The sequence below is a fragment of the Cottoperca gobio genome, chromosome 16, assembly GCF_900634415.1.
Source record: "Cottoperca gobio chromosome 16, fCotGob3.1, whole genome shotgun sequence".
In the NCBI taxonomy this organism is placed as follows: domain Eukaryota; kingdom Metazoa; phylum Chordata; class Actinopteri; order Perciformes; family Bovichtidae; genus Cottoperca; species Cottoperca gobio.
In genome coordinates this window covers 3,603,314-3,628,369 of record NC_041370.1, presented here as the reverse complement: position 1 = coordinate 3,628,369, position 25,056 = coordinate 3,603,314, and the positions used below count along the sequence as shown (strand labels likewise).

General features: G+C 43.0%; 1 protein-coding gene across 2 annotated transcripts in view; it reads right to left on the bottom strand.

Annotated features, from left to right (window-relative positions):
• grik5 (glutamate receptor, ionotropic, kainate 5) overlaps nucleotides 1–25,056 on the bottom strand; it is a 93,172-nt gene that overhangs the window by 42,171 nt on the left and 25,945 nt on the right. Inside the window, exon 1 of one of the 2 annotated variants that reach the window (XM_029451807.1) lies at nucleotides 22,099–22,152. The exons of the other annotated variant lie outside the window; for it this stretch is intronic. The gene's annotated coding sequence lies outside the window, so the exon portion shown is untranslated. Of the gene's footprint in view, nucleotides 1–22,098; nucleotides 22,153–25,056 lie in introns of those variants that run through there. 2 annotated transcript variants of the gene reach the window in all.

Below are 25,056 nucleotides of genomic sequence, written 5' to 3'. Positions count from 1 at the left end.
GGATTCGTTCCCAAAGCAAATGACTATTGACAATAAATAAAATCATTTGGAAAATGACTATAATTTATATATGTACAAATCGTTAAGTGGAAATGCTCCGCAAAGCCACCAGACTCCAATCAAACAACATTAATTCCCCCTCACTGACCATCGTCAGACCAAATTAAACTCATCGAACCGTTTTTCCACTGTTCCAAAAATCACCAACTCTGACACTAAATAGAAAACAGATTTAAGAAAGAAGTCAGCACCGTACCCGCTTTGTAGAAAGGCATACTCGTCGACGAAAAGGAGTCTATCGCCTATTTGGAGCAGGTTTTCCTGTGTAAACATGCTAATGTCTGTGGTAAAAGGGTATTTTATGTATAAGTGATGGGATTTGACTTATTATAAACCCATAGTTGGACAATAAACCCCTTGTGTACTACTGCTACTGCTCCTACTCTACAGGCGGCCATCCGAGGAGGAGGGATGTCTTTTTGAATTGCCTCTCCAGAGGCTTCTTTCAAAAAAATTCACTTATGTGCTGAAGGGTTTTTGTGTGAGTGTGTGTGTGTGTGTGTGAAAAGTAGTTTCCTTGTCTTCTTAAAGAACTTAGCACCAATTGTGTGAGTCCGTGAAGCCCATTGAGATATTGGGCCGTGCTTGGCGACACAAATAAATCTGACTTGACTGGATTTGGTGCAGTGGCGTCAGGATCTCGCATCAACACATATCTTCTGTAACGTTTCAGCTACTGACGCAGAATATTTAAATTCTACCTGCTACTGGAGTAGGTCTACGGTAAGAGAAGCTATGTCAAATCATAAAAGCACTTTAGAGTCAGAAGTTGACTTTGTTCGATCAGTCAGAGCACAAAGGCTTCACAACACAGAGATGTTTGTGAATCACTTAAAGGGCATATTGCTTTAAAAGATAAACTGATATTTACAGTGAACATAAAATAGAAAACGGAAACAGCGGTGCTGTGAGACAGACAAAGGTAGAGTGTTTGCCTTCGCACTGCCATAGCTCTGTGATGAACTGATGAACCGACTCCACACAGCTCTCCCACTTAAGACACCCACGCGCCGCACGCACACACACGCACACACACACACACACACACCGGTTACATAGGGATGTACACAAAAATATCCAATATATTCACCTTCATGCACACACATACACACACACACACACACACACACACACACACACACACACACACACGTTGTGGATTAAATGACTCAGATGTCATTTGCTCTTTCCCTCTCTCTCTCTCTCTCTCTCTCTCTCTCTCGCTCGCTCATTGTCAGGTTTTGCTGCCGTGGCAACAGAGTTGAGGATGAGAGGAGGAGGGAGTGGGAGTGGGGAGGAGTGCGAGGGAGACGGAGAGAGAGGAGAGGAGCCAGGTGATGGAACAGGTAAATGAGAGATCGGGGAGTCAGAGCTCACAGGTCACGTGAGGCGGAGCTTCGTCGCTGTTGCAGGGTTGTTTTTTTCTGAGTGTGTGATTGACTGTGCTCCAGTAGTGAGAGGCGGAAAAACCAGGAATGTGTTTGCGCTACGTGACCGGGACCAAATGTGCACGCTGCGCACGACTCGGCTGTGTGTGTGTGTGTGTGTGTGTGTGTGTGTGCTGTATCACTAGCACATGTTGCGTGTCCACTCAGACCGTTGTATAATTCCATCACCCATGACTACATCTACCACCATCTGAGATCAAGCCATCACAATATCAGTGCCCATAGAGAGCAACTGGAAAGAGACAAACAGCGACAAAAAACAAACATGAAAAGGGGCAACTGAGCTGTGAAAGTGCTCTTGTGTTTCAAGTTTACATGTGGGGCTTCTGGTTTGTGTTTTCGTCTGTACTAATTTGCTCTGCAGAAAGCAGCATGCTCAAATTTGGTTTGTTTCGGCTGCCCCCGGGCGAGAGACAAATTCTCTCTGACTGCACTTCTCAGACTCAGTTCAACATCTGAAAAGGATTCACTTGCAAGTATGCAAAGTAACAAAGACCAGAATATGTAGGGCAAGCCACTGTTTCTCTGATAGGAGAGGAAGGATCATTCATTCTCACAGAGTTACATTTCAGAATGCCGAATCCCGTCGAAAAACAAAATCTTACATCATGTTTTTTTTTTTTTTTGTTGCCCCAGAGGATCTGTATCAGATCTTTCATTTGAGATATCACAAAGAAATCTGTGTGCATGGATGTGTAATAGATGAACACGCCTTGAATCATCTGAGTTAGATGTATTTTTATGATCGCAGCAGGTATCATGAAAGGGAATCAATACGACAAAATGAAAACATCATTAGGTGTTTCAGTAAATGTCTTTCTGTGGACACATTTACCTTGATCATTACGATCATCAGACACGGTGATGACTTCAAATTAACAACAGAATAAGAATAGCGTGTTATTAGCAAATTGCCATTTGTTAGTACTTGCCAGGCAGCTCGAACTCCCAGCTTATTCACATATTCGCTTCTTAATCTGTTACTGTAATACACTTTTAAGTTAAGTAGGCGTCAGGCATTGGATGGGAAAATAATTAAATTTAATGAGAACAAATGTAGTAATTATCTTGTTTACTGCATGTTTCTTCGCCTGGCATTGTTCTCTGGGTGTGTTCAGGCTTGTGCATTGGGATAAGTGCATTTTTGCTTTTGATGCTGATGTTAAAATAGCTGAGAACTTTACATCGGTGCCAGATGGTAAATATAAACCATGAATAATGCCATGCGTCTACAAATAGCACCGAGCTGTGTTGACTCGGCGACAACCTGAAGTCTGCGTCTTAATAGATAATATTGACGTTGGCCTTTATGTCACTATAGCGGGAAAGTCTGACTCTTTCTAAATACATTATCTACACTTAAAGGAACACATAACTCTCTTTATTATCCCTAAATGTGCACGTGCATAGATACTCTCTGGGCACTCCTGGTGGCTGTATCGGATTACATAATTGATCAAATGATTTATGAGCACTTTTATTACAACAGAAAGAAAACAGCACCATCCATCTTAAAAAAGGTCACGGAAGCGATTTGATAACACATGGACGCCCTGAGGGATTTATTTTCATTGTGTCTCATGTGGAAAACAACATGGGTATGAATATAGCACATGACCTTGGCTGGTGTCATTCCCTCTCGTCCATGTTGTCTTTCATTCTGCAACATCCAACACACTGGAAACGCCAGGAGAATATCTTTTAATAACGTCCTTTGCCAGATTGTGGAGTTGCTCTAACTCATGGAAAATGTCACATTGCTGGAGGAAGCAACTAAATAATTATTTTTTCAGTATTCTATTTGTGCTAAGCCATAAATTATCCTTTTAATCAAATGATTCCATCAGTTTTACTCTCCTTTTTCAATTGTACTCTATCAGCCTCCGAACCATAAATACATTAATATCTGTATTGTAATACTGACTGTGAGAAACTGCTTTCATCCAACCATATTTTATCACACTCATCCTACGGCTGTGCATATGCTCTAACACGGCTGGTTGTTTCAGATTATAATTGTATATTATGAAATAAAACTTTAATTTATTGGTGTTTATGTTATGTAAATTGCCCGGAGATAGTTTGTCCGACTCTGATTGATGTTCGCCTGGCTGAGCTGTTCAACTGGCTGCAATACTTACGACTTCAAATTAGTCGTGTATTTATGTTTTTAGATTTGTGGTCCAATTAGGGGCTAATGCTCGATATTTATCAGAATTGTAATCCCTTAAAAAAACAAAAACAGTTTGGCTGAAACTGTTGCATGCCTTGTCAGGATGTTGGATAGTTCTGTCGCCCATGACTGAGTCTAAAATTGGTCATCTCCGCTCAACGTGAGGCATCACGCTATTAGGTCTGATAGGGACTGACTGGAGAGGGGAGAGGGGAGAGGGAGGGGCAACAAGTATGGAGAGGCTGAGCACTTTCAAAAATGTTGTTGTTAATCAGTTTTGCATAAAAAGCTTTACAGTTGTGTACCCATCTGTGCGAAATTCATTACCGACAACAGCATTCTCAAATTGTTCTCAGATGCCCCGAGGCCTTTTCTCCTTCTCTGCACCTCAGACCCAGAGAAGAAACCGAAAGAAAGACATCATGCATGAAGCAAAAGTGAGGGTGCAACCACTTAGTGGGATTAATGAACACACATTGTGTTCCCATGTTTACGGGAAGATGAATGCTTTCTAACTATCGTTAATGAGTAAGCATCACATGTATTCAGTGTAACACAACAGTTGTGCAAACTTCCAAAGAAGTCACACATTGCTGCACTGCGCATTACTTACGCAATTTTAAATGCATACGAGCAATAAAGGAATGCAACCTGGTAATGTTTCAAGACAGCCTTAAATACTGACTGTAATCACAGAACTCAAAAAGGATAAATAAAGAGTAAATGTCTTATATTCTCCGAGCATACCAGAAGAGTAAATCAGCTGCTTAGCTGTTAAATGTAATATTAATCTTCACATGAGTATAATGGGATTCAGTCCAAGGTCAGCAGCAGAGTGCTGGAGGCCAGAAGTCTCGAACATAACAACGGCTAAGATGATCAAAAACATCTCATCAGACAAATTATGAATAACTTCTTTCCATTTGAGACTTGATTCCATCTGTGAGGAAATATGTATTCACCTCACCAGAAGGACAGATCTCCACAAACCATGTTTCAGTTCAGGAGCCTCACTGCACAAGAGCCCTCGTGATGACAGATATGAAAACAAAGCGCTGTACTGAATTATTTTCAGCAAAAACGCAGGTCACTTTCAGGCTGTGTGTGTGTGTGTGTGTGTGTGTGTGTGTGTGTGTGTTTCTGTGTGTGTGTGTCTCAATGACCGGAGTGTCACCTTCACAAGGTCAATTAAGTCCTCAGTTTGCCATTCAGTGGTCGAACGCTGCTGCAGCACATTCAGTTCAGCTCTCTCCTGCTAAACTGTTGGTTCTCCCTCCGCGGGCTCTATGCTAATACATGGTAGCATATGCTAAAAGCAATGTCTGATAGAATATTTATGCAACAGCACTGTATTTAATGCAAGATTAGCATTTGTTTGCTCCATTGTTTAGTAAATCAGTACCAAGCACTGGTGAACTAATGCATTATACATTTAGTTAGCCCATGGTACATTAGCCTTAGAAGTTCCACAACTTACTACAGAATTATGAATATCCACATTCATTTGTTATACGCCGTACAACTGGCAACTCAAATTAGAATCACTCATTCACGTTACTTGATCTAGGTCAGGTTTAACTTAATTATGTATGAGAGATGCGCGTTTATTTAATTGCTTATTTATTTGAATTACTGTTTTGTAGTGTAGCGTCGCCCTGTTCATGCCTAATAGCTGTATTCTTCCAGTTTTGGAAACCGACTGTGAAATAAATTTAAATGATGTGATTGAGGATGAAAATGATATTATATGTGATATAATGTCTCTTCACACAATATGATTTCATGTGCATTAGCATGCATTTATGTGCAACATGTGCTGCACATTATACCAGCGTGAAAGATGATAACACGTATGAGTGAGTGTGTGAGCAATGATACACATTGTACGGGTGTGTATAGAAGGTAATTAGGCTGTTGGCATGCAGCATATGTACCAGTATCAAGTTTATATATTTACGCTATTCATAATGGGATCCGGCCTGAGCCCAAATGTCACAGACTCTCTCTATTAGATCAGCAACATGAAACAAAAGCTATTCCACTGTCAAAAGAGCTGCTGCACAAAGCTCTGCAACCATTATGACAACGTCCAAAAACAGCCTGAGAGAAACCCAACTCTCTGTTTTCATCATAATCCATAAAAGAGTGGGCGCAAAACGCCAGAAAACGGTGTTATGGGCGATGGGAAAGAGATCGTTTTAATTGAATCGCCCATATTAGCATTTTAACTGCAGTGTCTTACAGTGTGTTGCTGTCAATGCTGCAGTGGTGATTATTGAGGAGCATGGCTCAGGATTTGGCAACAACAGAGCACACTGTGTTTCGGAAAACGGCACTTTTCCTATCCTGCATGTCTGAGATAAATGTAAAACAATATAATGTGACGGCGAGGGAGACTAGTCAGTGCAGTTCCTGAATTTACTCGTCTGTTTTATTGCCAGTGTTCGTGGTCAAAAACACAACCCCCGAGGAAGAAATAGGGTGTGATTTGAAAGTTGCCCTATATTTAGTTCAGCTGCTTTAAATGCAACCTGTCAAGTTGCCCGGCGTGCTGCAGCACCTCTCACTCCGCCTGCCTGCGCGCCTGCCTGGAGGCCGGCCGCTTGGTCAGGTGAGTTATTTCCAGGACTGTTACTTAAACACCCCCCACCACCACACACACACACACACACACACACATACACACACATGCGCTATAAGTCGTCCATTACAGTGCCTGTCAGCCAAGCGTGCAATCGATACTCCCTCTCCGACAGCGTGCACACATGTGATGGAAGGGTAAATGTGAGGAGGGGAGGAAGAGGACAGCAAGGGTAAAGAAGGGATGTTCGAGGGAGGAGAGGGGCAGGAAGGCTGGGAAGGAGGGAAGTGTTGGTGATGGGGAGTGTATGGCTCGGGGGCAGCGGGTGAAGGAACAGGGGAAAAAAGAGAGATGACAAGAAAAATGTTCAGAGACCAGAGACAAACAACAGGGAGCAGTAATATATAACAAAACACAGAGATAGAGTGAGTGTGGGAGTAGGAGATGGAGGACAGCGATGAGGAGTGGCAGAGGCAGAGGAGAGATGGAAAATAGAGGGAAAAAAAGAGTGTGTGTGTGTGTGTGTGTGTGTGTGTGTGTGTATGTGTGTGTGTGTGTGTGTGTGAGAGAGAAAGAGAGAAATGGAAAGAGGTTGTGGGTGGATGAGGAGAATACTATATATAATGGCAGAGGTTCAGGAATAGATCAAAGTGATTGTGCTGTGTGATTACCTAACGTTCACATCTGCAAACTGTAACAGCCACCAGCTGATATCAAAGACCCCACAACCAAACACACACACACACACACAATTACTCTACACACACACACTCATCGACACGCATACACTCAGGAATATACTCTGCAAAGTAACGCTGGCACACACAGGCCTGCAAACCTCATCTTCATGCTAAACTGATCAAACTCTCCACTAAAGAGCTTCTGTCGTCTGGCCCGGATTGATAACGGAAGCAAACCAACACAAACACTCAAGACACAAACGCACTCCTGCGGTGCTCTGAGCACATCTCACACACATAAAAAGATTCATAATCAAATATAAACACACAGATATGGCTATTTTTTAAACACTCCAGCCAAGCGGCCGTGCTGCTCTCCTGCCGCAGACATGAATTGAACACAATGAGCCATGGCACTGGCCTTTATTGGTCATTTTCGGCTCTGCGAGAACTCTAACCTTTTGCTAATGTGGTTTGAGAGGAGCGGGCTCAAGAAGGGTTCAACGCTGGCAATCGAGATCCTATTATTACCTGAAGTTCTGCCCAGAATCGGCTCCATTTTCAAGGGAAAAATTGCTTTTGGACCTCGCTGTTTGTGTGTGCTTGTGTGTGTGTGTGTGTGTGTATGTCCGTATGGTCACATACATGTCAGGAAACAAAGAACAAACTTCCTTAATGTTACAATGTTAAGACCTTAACCTTGAGATGGCGTTATTATGGTAAAATAATGAACTGGTTTAATCAGACATGCTGGGATTTATCCTCAAATCAGTGGCATTCAACAAGTCGAGCATCAAGTGCAGAAGATGTTACAGCTCTATGTCCAAAGATATCGCCATTACACCTCAAACTACTAAACCCTGCTACTGCACACAGTAATAACCTCAGGTCAGCACTGTCAACGTTTTCTATGTTTCTATATAGATATGAGATCATACTATCTAAATCATTATAATATATAACATTTTGTATTATTATTATTATATTATCATTATCATTATTATTATTATTATCTGCAGTTCTGTGTTGAAAATCAAACTAACCTTAGGACTGATATACTCCCAGAAAGTAATGATTTTAAAATCAAAAGAAGACATTCAACCTTAGTACCAGAGTGTGTGTGTGTGTGTGTGTGTGTGTGTGTGTGTGTGTGTGTGTGTGTGTGTGTGTGTGGATCCTGCTCCCAGCTGGCCCAGTCCTCACTCAGGCTGTTACTCCTCCTTTGATTTCCAGCGATTGGGGAAATTAGATAGTATTTATGTGTGTGTGTGTGTGTGTGTGTAAGTGCAGCTACAAGCCTTTACATCATGTCTCTGTTTGTTTGTTGTTTGTTTGTTGTTTGTTTGTGTGTGTGTGTGTGTGTGTGTGTGTGTGTGTGTGTGTGTGTGTGTGTGTGTGTGTGTGTGTGTGTGTGTGTGTGTGTGTGCGTGTGTGCGTGCGTGTGTGGGTGTGTGTGTGTGTGTGTGTGTGTTTCCTTCCAGTCTGAGGTAGTGAGAGTGAAGGCTGAGGGCTCAGAGGGAATGCTATAGCCAGGGCACGGGAGGAGCGTCTCTTCTCTCTACTTAGACACCACATTACTAACAAAAGCCAACTATCCCTGTGTGTCTCCTTACCAAGCTGTGGAGTCCAAGAATATCAGAGTGGGGAGCTGGGTATGGAGGTGCTCCAGTTTCATGGCTGCACAGAGCAGGCGGTGAGCTGCACGCAGCCAAGGTGATCCCTGCCAGCCATTTTGCCCTGCATTTAGTATTCATTTTCCAGGCGATCAAACCCGCTGCCAGGCACTGGAGAGAGTGTGTGTGTGTGTGTGTGTGTGTGAGTATTAACACGCTCACACAAATTGAGTGTGTGAGAGAGTGTGCCTGCATGAACAAACACATGGGTGTGGGTGTGCAGATGTAGGCTTGACACCCTCACAGACTGATATGTAACCAAAGTGTTGGTGCACATGCGTGAGGATGTGCGTAAGTTAATGAATTTGCAAACACGTGTGCATCGTGCAGCAGGGCTGATTAGGAACACAGGGATGAAACCAGAATAGGCCAGGGGCCAGCAGACCCCGGCTCGCTGTACACAGCCAGTGGAGTAAACCTGGTTGCGCACAGCTTCCTGCTGGGGACGGATAAGGCAGAAAGGGGAAACACAGGAAGTAATGAGAAGGGAAAGAACAAAGGAAGCAGTAAAGAGGGGTGAAGCGGGGAGAAGGAGGATGAGCAGAGGAAGTGGGTTTGGGGGAAAAAAGACAAAACAGCGCAGTAACAGGATAAGCAGGAGAGGGGGAGGAGGGGAAACGAGTGAAAAGGGGCAGAGTGAGCAGAGAGTGAAACCAAGTGGGGGATGAAAAGTGTTCTGTGGTGGTGGAAGAGGAGGAGAAGGAGGAGGAGAAAACAGACGAGATGGGGATAGACGACGAGAGGGAAGGAGCTGAGCAGTAGTGCCCTGGCAGCATGCAGTGGAGGCAGGCAAGATGGCTGCAGGGGACACAGCACCCGGCCAAATATGGTCATCAGGACCGAGCTCTGTCCTACTTTCTCTAATGGGCTAAACCAAAGCCTGGATGATGCAGGAAGAACTATGTATGGTCAGCGGACAGCAGCCCGTCTCTTCGATGTGTCGTGCTAGAATGAGTGATGCAGGACTTCGGCCTAACACACAACAAAGCTCTACAGCTTACACACACATGCACGTGTACACACACACACACACACGCCAATTCCCTTTATTACATGGTGAGCTAGTTGACATGGCGACCCCATATTGAGGGATGCTTCTGGATTGTGTGAGGGTGACTGAGCAGGTGGTGAATATATTGTACCTGTCCATTAGTGTGTGAATGTGTGCGTCTGCTTGCCTCTGTGCGTGCGTGTCTGTGTCACACCACCCGGAGCGCCACCAAGCTGTGTGAATACTCGTAAATCTATGAAGGTTTCACTTGGGGCTGCGGTGTAATAGACTGGAGACAGGTACCATACACACACCATGTGGTCAGGTCAACAACCTTCAGCTGGAACATCTGTACGCATGGCGGGCAATCAGGGATGTACAAATACGTATTGACCAAGGGCATCGCTGCTAGTGGCTCTCCTCCTGTTGTTGTTTGTGTCGTCTCTAGCTTTAGAGGCAGTGCTCTCAGATAAAAGCACCAGTGCATCTATGTTGTAAACATTATCTTCCTCTCCTAATTAACTTCTTTTGTCCACAATGTTTTTCTTGGCAATGTTGTCCACCCAAGAATGTGGAGACAAACTGACAAACACTGATTACAAAGGCATTGCGATGGCCAGGAGAGAGAGCATGCCAACAGAAAAGCACTGCTACTGATTCATCACATCTATTTCAGTTGTCCTACGCAGGTCTTGTTGCTATGTGAGTTGCTATGATTGACCAGCGGGTCTCACATCCGTATGCACAGCAAATCCCGATGCCTGAATTAAGCCATTATATGAGAAGCAGAGCTTCAAAATGCTGCAGCTGTGGAAACTTAAACAACTCATATACTGTAAACCAAAGGCAGTCAGATGGCAAGAAATGCCTTCAAAGAATAGGACTGCTGGGTGAGATGGCTCTAAATGTGACGAAGTGAAGTCCCCTTACACGGCTCCATATATGGACAGTAAAGGAAGGTGTCACTCTCGCTGTCGTTGAAGCGAATAAGTCTTAAACGATCCCATCACAAGAGCCTGCAGGCTAAAACAACAACAGCTGAAAGAATATACAAGCTTGTGGGGCATCAGGAAGGCAGCATATGGATTTCAAAACATTGGGACTTTATTATTCAGATTTAGAAGAGTGAACCCACGATGTATCTGCCAGCATACTGTAAACCGCGTTGCACCAACGAGACGCTGTGTACAGTGTGTTTTGTGACAGCCCACACACAAATGTTCCCATTATCATCACAAAATATGCGCAATAACAGCACATTTTCAAATCCCTTCTCTCCGCCCAGGAAATGTTTTCAACAACAACTCTGGGAATTGTTCAAGTGTTCAAATGTCACTTGCGTTCTCCTGCAAGCACCATCTTCTTCATCAGCCGCTCATCTGGTGTGTGTTTGAAACAGGCCCCAGTGTGGGGCTTAGTTCTTGTTCTTCCTGACAGCTACACTTACGATGAGTCCTGTTGGCATCACAGTATTGGTTAACATTCAACTACAATGCTTCTTAACAACTCCGCCGTGGCTGCTAAGCCCTGTATTAAAGCATAGATAGCATGCCAACATAGTTCTCTGCATGCCATGTTAGACAGGCATGCTTCCATTCAGAGTCCTGATGAGCTGCTGAAAATTACAGACGGAAAACAAAATATACCAATTTCCAGTTAAGTAATTACATGTCTAGTGTATTCTGGCAACTACTTCTGTAAAAAAATATATATATATATATATATATATATATATATAAGGGTTTTATACCGCAGGGTTCCACGATAATGATTAATCACATCGGGCTAGTACATCCAGCAAATCTCATGCCCAATCAGGCAAGAGGTAACAAATGATTTAACACCGTTTTTCTGCAGGTGATGATAAAAGTAGGTAAGAAAAAAGCCATCTCGCTTAATTCTCATCTCTGCTGAGAGTTGCACATGGGCAGTACGGATCGCGAGAAAGACACGGCGAAGACAAAGTTTATGAGCTGAAGCACAAGCGAGCATTTCAATTATCCTGCAAACAGGAGTATGGTTGGGTGGCGTTAGAGGATGTGGGCGAAACTCCAGATTAATTTACTTAAATAAAGATAAAACTTGTTGTTATTTAAACTAATAAGTAAAACAATTTGCATAGTAAGTAAAAAGTGACTTTGGAAAAGTAAGAAAAAAAACATATTTACGTTAAACCCTGTGTATTAAAAACCCACCAGTGCTCAGTTGTAACAGAGGAACGAGATAAAGAGGAGAGACAGAAACAAGGAATGCGTGTTAAGTGAGTGTACGTCAACTTCAGTTGGGTGTAAGTGCCGTGGTAAAGACTCTGCCTCAGGAGGAGGGAGGTTGGACTGAAGGAAAATGGGATGGTGAGGGAGGAAGACAGCCCTCTGTTCCTGTCAGGTGAGCTGACACACACTCACAGTTTCTGACAGTGTTTTGTTAAGAGTTTACATAGCATGGACACTCACCGACGGCCAGTAGCATGTGTGCGCACGTGTCCTGTATTGGTCTATGCCTGGCAGAAAGCCTAATAAGGAGTACATTAGACACGCAACTGCGAGTGTGCACATATAATTATTTGTGAGTTTGTGAAGGTGTGTCCATCTCTGTCAGTGTTCAGAATGTCGCCAGCAGTGCGCTGATGGCTGCGCAGCGTGGATGACACCTCCCGTTGACAGTGGGCTCGAAGCGAGGACGCTAGTCATAACATAACAGCAGGAAGGTGGGAGGACATCACCTCCAAGCACACACACACACACACATACACACTGACACACTATGACACAGTGTTAAAGTCATATCAAGGTCCTTATTTAGATTGGCTATCATCACTGACCTCTCTCTATATATCCTCATTAGTCGGACTAGACAGCCTGCGCAGGCCTGAAGCTGCCGCAGGCCCACACACAAGATGTGTGGTACAGTAACTAATGCACACAGCCCGTAGGTTTCATCCTGCTCGTGGATGATTTGTTGTGCTATAATTGACTGTTTGATTGACAAACAGTCTGGTTCTTATACAGCTTATATAGCCTTTTTTGCTAAACTGAAACCAGTTGGCAAATCAACTCAACATTGATCTCTAAGAATCCATTTCAAGCTTTTTCTCAGAATATGATTTGAAAAAGAAAACAGTTATACAACTTCAGGGCAGTGAAATTTGAAGACTCCCTTTGTTATTAGAGGAGAAGTTAGAGGTGCAGAATGACTGGAGAGGAGGGCACAACATGAAGTCCGGCGATGCTCCAGTACTGACATGAGAGACAGAAATGGGTTCAAATCAGGCTTGTGTCAGATTTCTCTCTTCACATTTTAGCTTCAATGTACTGTACCAAAAAGAAAAACCTAATAAAATGCCAAAGTGAAGTCCACTGCCTTCTTCTTTTAAATGTCAGGTGTCAAAATGGCAAATGCCCCTCGAGTACGACCTTAAAAATCAAAATGAAGGTTGAAACAAGCATAATCCAAGGACGTCATCTGCCCATACTGCCGAGCCTTTAATTATTAATGTTAGCATGTGTGACAGAAAGAAATGGCAGGTCTTTACCTGGAGGACAAAACCTTTCATTATCGCTTTCTCTTTTTTTGGTCTTTGTTCCTAATTCCATTTCTCTTTCTCTCTTTTTCTTCTCCTCCCCTTTTCTCTGCATGTCTCAAGTCAATTCGGTTCAGTTCAAAGGGTCTTTATTAGCGTGACCAACCCTGTGGCGAAGTGCCAGCTCACTGAGAGGGAACGCTATGATGGAACATCAGCTAACCACAGGAATCGCAGCACCGCTATGTAAACACACATCAGGTGAATGACAATCAACACGAGAAGATCCATGTGTGTGTGTGTGTGTGTGTGTATGTCTGTCTGTGTGTGAGGTCTGTGCATGTGTTCTTGTATCATATGTTATAATCCAGGCTTATGTATATTTAGCAGATGAAATTATTTTATTAAACAGGGACACACAAAAGGTAAATGTGAGTACGCTGTCGCCCACACACGTCTAGCTCGCTTTGACTGGCAGTTATATTGTGTGTTCCATGCATTAGTCATGTCTGCAAAGGAGGACACATACAACAGCCATGCCAACAGCTACTGCTGGTAGAGAGAGAGGGGAGAACAGAAGAGAGAGACAGAGAGAGAGGGAGGGAGAGAGCGAGAGACATAGAGAGGAGGGAGAGAGCGAGAGAGCGAGAGAAGAGAGAGAGAGAGAGAGGAGAGAGAGAGGAGAGAAGACAGAAAGAGAGAGATACAGACAGAGTAGAGAACGAGAGAATTATATTAGAGAGAGAGAAAGAGAGAGAGAGAGAGAGCCAGGAGAGAAGAAGAGATAGAAAGAGAGACTCAACAGTCTCTCCTAGACATATATATATTATGATCTATACTATATATATATAAGATCTAAACCGAATAGAAAAAAGCTGAAAAATATACGAGAGTATACAGAGATATAGGCGATATAGATGAGAGACCGAATGAATAGATGTAGACTATATAGATACAAGAGAGAGCTGGTTTATAATCGATAGAAATAGAGAGAGGGATTTTATATAGCGAGCTAAGGAGAGAGATAGATACCATCTCTCTCTTCTTTCTCTCTCTCTCTCTTTCTTTCCTCTCCCTCTCTCTATCCTCTCGAGACAAGAGATCTATATGGAGATATTATCCCCTCGCACAGCGATCTATGATAGAGAGAGAGACAGCGATAGAGCGAGGACAAAAGCGAGATAGATCGACAGAGAGAAGCCAGAATATGAGAGGAGAGATAAGAGACACTAGAGAGCTCTTCGCGATCTATAGACGCAGAGCATATACACTATAGCTCTATAGATACCCGCGATATATGCTTAGAGATATACATATCTATCTTATAGAACACGATAGTATATTATTAATCTAAAGAAACCTATTTATATATATATATAATCTATAACATATATCTTATAATCTCGATATATATATATATATCTATATCATCAACATATATATTATTACTCCATTATATATATATACTACTATATCTCCCTCTCTCTCCTCTCTCTCTCGTCTTCCCCTCTCCTCTCTCTCTCTCTCTCTATACTAGCTCCCTCTATCTCTCTCCTATACCTCTCTCTCTCTCTCTCTTCTCCCTCTCTCTTCTCTCTATTCTCTCTCACTCTCTATCTCGCGCCCGATCAGAGACCGCGATACCAGAGATAGAGACCGAGAGAGAGTACAGTCGAGAGAGATAGATAGATAGAAAGACAGCTCGAGAGAGATAGAGAGAGAGAGAGAGAAGAGAACAGATATCGCTAGAATGATACCGACGCTAGATCGAGAGAGAGACTTACGAGAGAGAGATAGACATCGCTAGAGAGATAGAGATAATATCAGATAGATATATTAAGAGAGAGAGACGAGAGAGAGAGAGAGAGACAGAGAGAGAGAGATAGAGAGACAGGAGAGAAGAGAGAGAGACAACAGAGAGAGAGCAGAGGAGACAGAGGAGAGAGAGAGAGAGAGAGAGAGAGAGAACAGAGAAGAGAGAGACAGAGAGAGAGAGAACACACAGAAGAGAGAGAGAGAGAGAGAGAGAGAGAGAGAGAGAGACAAATGACAAGAGAGACAGAGGGAGTTAGAGAGACTCCAGAGAGAGAGAGAGAGAGAGCCAGATAGAGAAGAGAGAGAGAGAGAGAGAGAGAGAGAGCAGACAAGAGACAGAGCAAGACAGAGGAGAGAGAGAGAGACGAGGATAGAGAGAGACAACAGAAGACAGAGGAGAGAGACGGAGAGAGGAGGCCGAAGAGAAGAGAGAAGAACAAGACCAGAACAGAGAGAGAGAGCATAGATAGAGGAGATAAGAGAACAGAGACCAGAGAACGAAGAGAGAGGTAGGAGGAGCTAGACAACGTTATTGACTGTAGGAGAACAGCGGCTTAGCGTCTGTGACATCACTTTAAAGAGTCAGATGGTAGGTATTAATCCCTGAAGTTGGATTAATTGCCATCAGATACCAAAGACAGAGATTCCACATTTGGCCCAGCGCCTGTGTGGAGCTGACACGGTTTAAGCAAGGAGCAACCACAACAGCTGAGAGCAGTAGCCTGGGAAACCTTAATATCCCCTTAATGGAACAATTATTTTCAAAATCACTACCAAAAAACACTTTGAATAAAGTACAATAAGCAACTGAGACTCACTTACTGTGTACTAACTTTGTATTTCTAAATAAATCCTAATGTGCCACACTGGCTGCTGTTTCATCATCTGTCTTTCTACATAGAGTCATCTTCCTCATCCTTCCTCATCTTTATCTTCACTTCTTTTTATGCGTTTAGGATCATCTGTGGTGACATTGTTACAGCCATGTCTGGACCGGAGATTGACAAGTCCATTAGCTCACCACTCTGCTCCAGTCTGTCAGGCTGGTAACCTTTAAAGCAGTGTTAATTTCGTCAACGAAATCTAAGTCCATATGTGTCAACAACCTTTATCTCCATGACTAAGACGAGACAGCTGCGACATCATTAAACACTAACTGCGACTTTGTTTACATGCAATACTGTTGACGAAAAAGACGAAACTAAAAATGTGGTTTTAAAATAAAACATAACCCAAATCTATCTTTATTTTTGTTGACAGAAAAAGGAAACTTTATAAAGAAGATTGTTGTTTTTTCAATGCAGCAGTTTATTTAAACCTGTCAGTTCTAACCTTCGGCATATACAAACATGGTGACGTGTTCCTTCAACAGTATCTGACATGTGCCAAAGACAAAAGGAGTTCATTTAAGTCTTTGTATCGCCACCTTTCTAAACATGTTGTCTTTGCCAACGTGATCGTTCAGTTGATTTAATTGACAGATCTGTAAAACTGAGTTCCTCCACAAAGAATCATGCAAAAGTACTTTTAATGTGTTTAGCAGAGATGTGCTCACACACACACACACACACCGAATCGACTAAGAAACAAATGGAGTGAAGTGCACAACATAGTGCTCAGCAAGGTTATGTGAGGATGTGCTGGATACTATGGAAGCTAATAGCCTAATGAGCACAACCAAGGGCAAACGCAGCTTCACGCTCACACACACACACACACACACACACACACACACACACACACACACACACACGCACACACACACACAGCTGCAAAACATGGCATGAAACACACATGCACATACAGACACCCAGGTGGTCCCATATCATCGGTGTGTCTCAACCCACCTTACCTATTAGAAAACCAATCATGTTCTGCACCTGGGCCTATCAACCGTAGAAATCTAACTTGTTTTCCTGCAATCTGCTTATTTCTTGTCCTACAAATGTTCCATTTGTCATAGGAGGAAAAAAAAACATGAATACTGCTAGAAAACCTGAGCAGCATTTGGTAGATTGTTTATATATTGGAATAAATGGTTTGTGTCAGGCAGGTAAGTTTGTGTGTGTGTGAGAGAGTGTAATAGAGAAAGAGAGAGGCTAAACAGGGCACAGAAAGAGCACACAGTCTATGTGCCTTCAGAGTACACATACTGATACAGAAATAAATCATAAACGATTACAAAGGAGATGGTCAACAAAGGTCTAACAAGTGGTCAACACCCTCTGTGTTGTGACATGTTTTTGTAATGAAAGATAGGAGAGAAATAAGGGGTGGTAAGTAAGTGATTCAAACATTGTGGCAAATACAGGGGTCAACACTGAGCTATACACAACTGTATAGTGTGATACCAGTCTGGGGCTTATGAATAAACCCAGTGAGCACCAGCTGGGTTTTCAATGTTGAATATCTAAGCCCTCTTCTCAATGAGCTATAATGCGGTTACAACACCAACGTGACACAACTTTGCTTTTATCGTTTTGATCAGTTGTAGGTTGAAACAGGGACAATACCGTGTGAAGGTATTTCTCCAAAGTCATATTGCACCGGCAGGCGAAATGTGGTCCACACGAAAATGTAATTTCAACGAATTTAATGTTTCATATAAAGTATCACAGATATGGAACTATATAGTCTGCCAACCATAAACCTCCAGGGCAGTGTAATGAGAGAGAAGATCTACACATTCATGTACAGTAAGAGATTGTGCTTACAGTGGTTACACGCATACGTAAGTGCTTTAGTGGTACAGCTTCGACGGCAGCAGGTAGAATGTGCACCTTTTGAACCCATTTTAAACGTCGTTCCAACAGAACAATGCTCACTGGCAGCACTTCTCTGAAACAGAGAATAGAAATAGATCTTATGAAGTAAACCGGGTTATTATACAGGTGTTGGCGGTATTAGCATGCTATGCTATGTGCTACCAAGCTACAGTTAGCATTCAGGTAACACTATCTGAACTTTAAACCATGTAACAATAAAACCTTTCCTCTGGTGCCACAATCAAACCAAATCATCATGTCCCACCGAGAACTGCTTTGTTTTCTGTCCACGGAATTCAATACGACACAATAGGGCTGGCGTTCTTTATTCCATATTCAAATTACCGCTGGGTAAATATTGGATGTGGAATGATGTGTGTAGTGCAACCGGCCGTGCCATCTACTCCAGCCGGGAGCTTTGCTAAAATACAATCTTTTTATACTAACAGGAAATGATGCAATATTTATTCAACTCATCCATTTCCTTTGCGCATTAAATTGGAAATAGTGTACATCACAAGGTATTAAGGAGCACTGGCAACCACGTACAAAGATGGCGCCTCATTCGTACCCATTACAGTCGCTAACTGAGCTCAAGTGCCTTAAAAGCCTGTGTGGACTTCCTCACGCTTGCCGCATTATTGGGCCGAAGCTGGCTGACTTCCTGTTGGCTCCCCAAACACATTTTTCGGGATAAGATAATTAAGTCAAATGGCTCTTCTAGACTTTCCAAATGTCACTGCATCGAATGGATCAAATTCTGGTAAAGAGTCATTCCGGGGGGGTTGTGTTGCTCAGAAAAAAATGTATTCACCGCTTTCAAGCCAGTCCTTTTCCAACGATTGCCAAGCTTTTGAATGTGCGTCATTTGATGATCCTAGAAGTTGGTACTTGTTACATCAGTACGCTCAAAAATCAATCTTTGAAGTGAACCGTTTTCAATTTTGTCACTTTTCCAGTGAGCATACATCAGAACCAGCTTAGACGTAATACGCTGTATGGAATAGGGACACATCTTTAGTTTTACTTTACTATTACTGAACAGACGATTCTCAAACCCTTTTAAATATTATAATCTGACTAAATCAAAACATGTGACATGTAATTAAGAGCGCCTGTGTCCTCGGTGACTGCAGCCCGTTAATTATCCTGGGCTGTAAATATTGTATCATTCCAAATTAACACATGCGGTGCTAAATACTGCCGATAAGAGATGACACGCCGACTCCTCCGTTTGTAGCCGCGCCCCGTGCCTCACCTTTCACCTGTCTCTCAACATGCATGGTCATCATCAATCCCACGCACGCACACACACCAGCCAGTGCGCCATCCGCCATAATCACTTTCACACAACAGAGGGACAGAGAGACGAAAGAGAATCAGAGAGAGAAACAGCGGCAGAGTGATTAGCTTGACATCACACACAATAAGGGTGTGATAGAGGAGGGAGACAAAAGAGAAAAATGAAGAACAGGTGAGAGGCAGGGAATGAGAACAAAGCTAATAAGACTGTGAGATAGAGCCAGCCGCACAACAGAAGCATAGAAATGAGAAAGAGAGGAAAAAGAGATAGGCAGCCGGCACATACCGTATACAGATGGGACGTGGAGACATAGGGAAGGCAGACAGCTGAAAATCAACACCATTTCATTTGTATTTAAAAGAGAGAGGCGAAAGGAAGAGAACAATTCCTTAATGGTCGAGGAAAAGAGAGCAATAGATAGAACATGCCTGCAGGATATCACTATATTTATACTCTACTATGCCATTATTTATTTATTTCTCTCCCTTGCTCCGTTGCTCCCTTTGACGGGCCCCACTTTTTTAATAACATGCATATCTTTGTTCTTCTTCTTGATTAAGGGATGGAGATTGGGAAGACAGTGCCGTAGGGGCCTGTAGGACCACACTCCTGCTGGATAGAGGACAAATCCCCCTCCTTTACATCCTTCCAACAATCCCTCCATCCCTTTTCTCCCCACTCCTTCAACACATCCACCCTTCCCCCAGCGTTATGTATCTTCATCCTATCATCACCGTTCCCTCTTTCCCAGTGTTGACTTCTCTCCCCTGCCTCATCCTGGGTAGCCTCCTTCTGGCCCAGGTTCCTCCCGTCTACACACTCATCTTCATCTAAAGCAGCCACTCTCTGCATCCACTATCAATTACATAGGAGGGCCTCTATTCCACACTTCTGTGTACTCACTGGGTGGCAATACATCTCGACAGTGAAGTTGATGCTTCTGCATTTGAGCTGGAAAATATGATTTAAATAAATAACATTAAATTAAGTGCAAAAATCACGTACAAAATAGTCAAATAGATGTCCAGCAATTGCAATACTGCACACAGAGGACCATGACGAGTAACTAATGATTAAGTAATTAGTAATTAATGAGTCGTTACTAAGTTTGTGCTGCTCAGCTGGTTCAGAGTTAATCAGGAGCAACTCATGAAGAAAGTAGTCGTCATTCGAATCCACAGATACTTAAAAGCTGATTCATTAATATAGTATCTCCCTTTTAGTAACTCATCATTATCTTTTATATAGTCCTCGAATCAGAGTAATTCAGGAACTACTTATTAACGATTTGTTAATCATCAGGTCGCGACTACTCGTTTATGCGTACCGTATTCTAAAGTGTTACGGATCATTTCACGTGCCTAAATCTTTCATACAGAAAAAGAAAAAGCCGCTTCTGCAATTAATCGCTTTGCAAGATTGGATGGCATTCTTTGTAAAAGAAGCGGATAAATAATTCAACTCGTCCTGCTGGTAACAACCCACCCCTGCAGCCTCCCCAGCATATTAACATGGCAGCCGTCAGCACCTCTGTGCAGCGTCGCCTTTGCGCCGGGAGTCTGAAAGCCTGCCGGTGTATCTGCAAACATGTGTCACGGCGCATGTGGTTCAGTCGAGTGAGCGGGAGTTGTGAGCGCAAGCAAACTTATTCAGAGTTGAGAGTTGTGTATTTTAAGATGTCCTTTTACTCCACCACTTTTATTCGACAGCTACCTGTTACTTCACTTTACCAAACGTATAATCACGTCGTTAAATGTGACGCACTGTTTTGGATCCAACTGCCAAACGGTTTAAAATTAGCATTAAATGCTGCTTCCGTGTAATGATCAGTTAAACAATATAATAATATCATAACATAACTCTCTGAAAGGGACAATTTTGCCTAATGAGTTGCTTCTATCTGTGTATCTTCTAAACGTTCTTACTGTGAGTGGTTTTGACTATTTCTTGGTTAAAAAGTGGTTCAATTGAAAACAGTTCAGTTTGTAAATCATCCCAAATAAAGGGCCGTCCGCACCAAGAACCATAACTGTAAAAATAACTATAAATCTATCATTTAGAAATCTTTCTAACTGAAGTGGAGTCCACAGCACAACTTTAACGACTACGACAGGAGAGAATGAAATCGCTGGGAGCGCCAATCAAAACCTCTCCTTGCCTCCGCGGCGCTGAAGACGCTGCAGCAGCGACTTTTCAACTGTTTATTTATTCTTATTAATCATGTCCTCATTAATACGACAAACAAAAGATAAATCATCATTTCTGACTGCGTCATTGATGTACGCTAATTGATGGTGTTTAGGAAACACTTTTTAGAATACAATTTATCAAACACTTATAGATGTAATATTAGGCGGCAAATGACACTATAAATATGAATGATTAAATTATAAATGTCATTTAACCTGAGACGTATCTCATATCACTGCCTTCTGCCATGGTCCTTTCACAAGCATCACCACAGCAACCAAACCCAGACCTTCGTCTGACTGACGCTGGCTTTTATTTTATTGGTCCAATAAAAGCTTGAACATCGCACAGTTGGCTGCAAACAGCTGTGTAAATGTGTGTGTGTATGAATGAGTATATAAGACTGTGTGTGTCTACAATATGTATGTCTCTGTGCCAAATCACATTCAACACATCATGCCACTCGCCACCCTTTGTTGCAGATTTCTACCACGATGATCTCTCACTATCACCCCTTTCTTTTAGCTATTTTGTGCTATCTGCCCTTCCATGACGCATTTTTCTCTTCCCCCCTTAAGCCTGTAATGCATACGTGTACACACACACACACACACACACACACACACACACACACACACACACACACACACACACACACACACACACACACACACACACGGATTGCAGATGTGCTGACACAAGGATATTCTTCCTTCCGCATGAGCCTTCTCCTCTAAGCTTCTGGTCAGGACCGAGCACACACTACACACCAGTAACAGCTTAAAGACTGGATCTCATTTTGTGAAGTCAACAACTAAACAAACACATGTGCACAGAAACAAATACACACACATACAGAGTAATGCATGTGCAATTTTCTTTTTAGCGTTATCCTTCACCTTTTGTGGAAGCGTCTGTTTTCCCCCACAACATTTGCCAATAGTCGTCCTTCCCCTCCCTCGTTCCCTCCTGTAACAAAGGTGAAGGTCACAGAAAAGAACAGATGAGGGAGGGAAAGAGGAGACTATAATGGTGATGTTTTTCAATTGGGTTGATTTATGGCTGGCTTTTACCATTATTTCACCATTTACTCCAGCGGGGTGGAGGAACCAGGACGGACAGATCAAGCCGGAGGGGGGAAGGAGAGCGGAAGAGGGGAAAGGCAAACACCAGAGCCATAGGAAACATACCGTTCGGACACAATGAAGAATAATGCAGCCAGACTTTTAAGATGAAGACAACCAGGGCGGAGAAAGATAGGAGAGAATGAAGGAATAAAGGAGTGAGTGGGAGGAAGATAAAGAGAGGCAGAGGAAGCCTAATGAATGTAAAGGCTATAACAATGAGGTGAGGTAAATTGTCCATTAACTCAAGGGTTTCTCATGCGTGTGTGTTGCCTCACCATAACATTCCAATTTAGCAGGTTACACTCTGATGCTTCTTGGCCAGACACATGCAAAGCGTTTTTTTGGATACCGAGTTAGACTAAAGTGAGACAGAAGACAGCGATTGAGGTGGACAGATAAAAGTGTGACAGAAAAGAGAAAGCAGAAGGCAGGAGAGTAAGACAGAGAGAGCAAGAAGGAGGAAGTGTCGTGGGGAAGACGAGATAAAGGGAGAAGATAGCGAAGCCAGAGAGGAAATATTGAAAGTTGAGAAAGAGAGCAATAGGGGACAAATGGATAATTCAGCTGGAGAGGAGGAAATTCACTGGGGGAGGGAGATAGCATCAGTTCTTCAGATACAGAGGGAGACAGCCACTGCAGAGGGACAGCATTGAGACTTCAATACAGACCCGAAAGGAACAGAGAGCACCGCATTATCACACAGCAAGAAACACAATTATTACTTTCGACAGCCCCTGAGAGAGAGGAACAAAAAACTAAGAGTGAGCCAGCCAAAGAGGGCAGCCATGATGCTCAACAAATGACACAACAATTTGGTGGCAGAAAGGGGCAAACTGGACGAGGTTAATCCCATTTAATTGGTCTGTTCAATCACAGGGTGCGATGAGGAAGACAATGACGGGAGGGCCAAAATGACTTCTTACTCTGATGTGGCCTAACTGGCTAAATTGAGTCTGTCACATCAATGTCATTAAAGTGATTCAACAATGGATATCAAATGTCACATATCAATTCATTTTTAATGAGTTGAACAAGTGCGCAGCGATAGATTAGGCACCTCATGCTACAGAATATTTTAACACCGCCAGTGATGGCAGGTATTTGGCAATGTTTCCACACCGCAAACCAAACACAATCGGACAGCTGTCATTAGCACTTATGAGTCAATTTGGTATCTAAGTAGCCTGTAGTGCCGTGCCAGGAATAGCCACACGCACTTTAGCCAGTAGCATGACCTGAAGTAATACTTTCTGGCCATGGTCTTTGTAGACATTTATTCGGCTGCAGCGGACTGAGCAGTTTTGACAGATGTCGAGTTGAAATGACGAAACTCGACGAGAAATTATTAACAGTTCAAAGGCCTCTCCGTTCATCAGTTCAGCCAAATGCTAAAATGTGTGTTTCTGCGTTTAGTGTTCATGAATACGTGTGTGTGTGTGTGTGTGTGTGTGTGTGTGTGTGTGTGTGTGGTGTGTGTGTGAGAGACAGAGAGAGAGAGAGACAGAGAGAGAGAGAGAACAGAGAGAGACAGAGAGAGACAGACAGAGAGACAGAGAGAGAGAGAGAGACAGAGAGAGACAGACGGAGAGACAGAGAGACAGAGAGAGAGAGAGAGAGAGAGAGAGAGAGAGACAGAGAGACAGAGAGAGAGAGAGAGAGAGAGAGAGAGGAGAGACAGAGAGGGAGACAGAGAGGGAGAGAGAGAGAGAGAGAGAGAGAGAGAGACAGAGAGGGAAGACACAGAGAGATGACAGAGGGAGAGACAGAGAGAGAGCGGAGAGAAGAGCAGAGAGACAGAGAGAGACAGAGAGGAGACAGAGAGGGAGACAGAGAGAGAGAGAGAGAGAGAGAGACGAGAGGGAGACAGAGAGGGAGACAGAGAGAGAGAGAGAGAGAGACAGAGAGGGAGACAGAGAGGGAGACAGAGAGAGAGAGAGACAGACAGACAGAGAGAGAGACAGAGTGTGTGTGTGTGTGTGTGTGTGTGTGTGTGTGTGTGTGTGTGCGCACTTCAATACATTTTGGAAACCAATATTGTACCACCACTTGTTACTTTGCAGATTTCGATTACTAATAGAAAATATAATTCAACTAATAAATTAAGATAAATAGTCATAATTTAAGGTATACGGTAATCTTTAAGGCCCACACATATCTGTATGGCTGAAAACGTATCCAAATACGTCCAACTGTTCATCGGATTGGAAAAGTGAACATATACAGATAGACATGTCTAACCTATTGATAGCGTGTCACTTACTAATACAAAATGTATCAGACGAATGCCCAACGAATGCATAACGTATACAAAAATATGGCGTACACAAAATATCGGCAATACGCTGGCACAACAGGAGGTGAACTGGGACCTCTCCAAGTAGCAGTCACACTCCATTCAGGTTGGTGAGTTGAACCAGCAACCCTACGGCTCACAGTCCAAACCCCTACTGCCTGAGCCACTGCCGGACATAATATATATATATATACACTGTAGTATTAATACTTTTACTTCAGTAAAACCTTTGAATGCTTCCTCCATCACTGCATGTGGTACATCTGTGTACGTGTTTGGATGTTGCCAATGTGTGTAGAAAAGGAAGACAGACAGACAAACACTGTATAAAAAGGATTAGCTCAGTATTATGGAGGAGCTGTCAAATGCCTATAAGACCAAAACACATTTTCCCTCCCATCTTCCTTTAACCGATGTTGCTTAATCTCCAGCCAGAT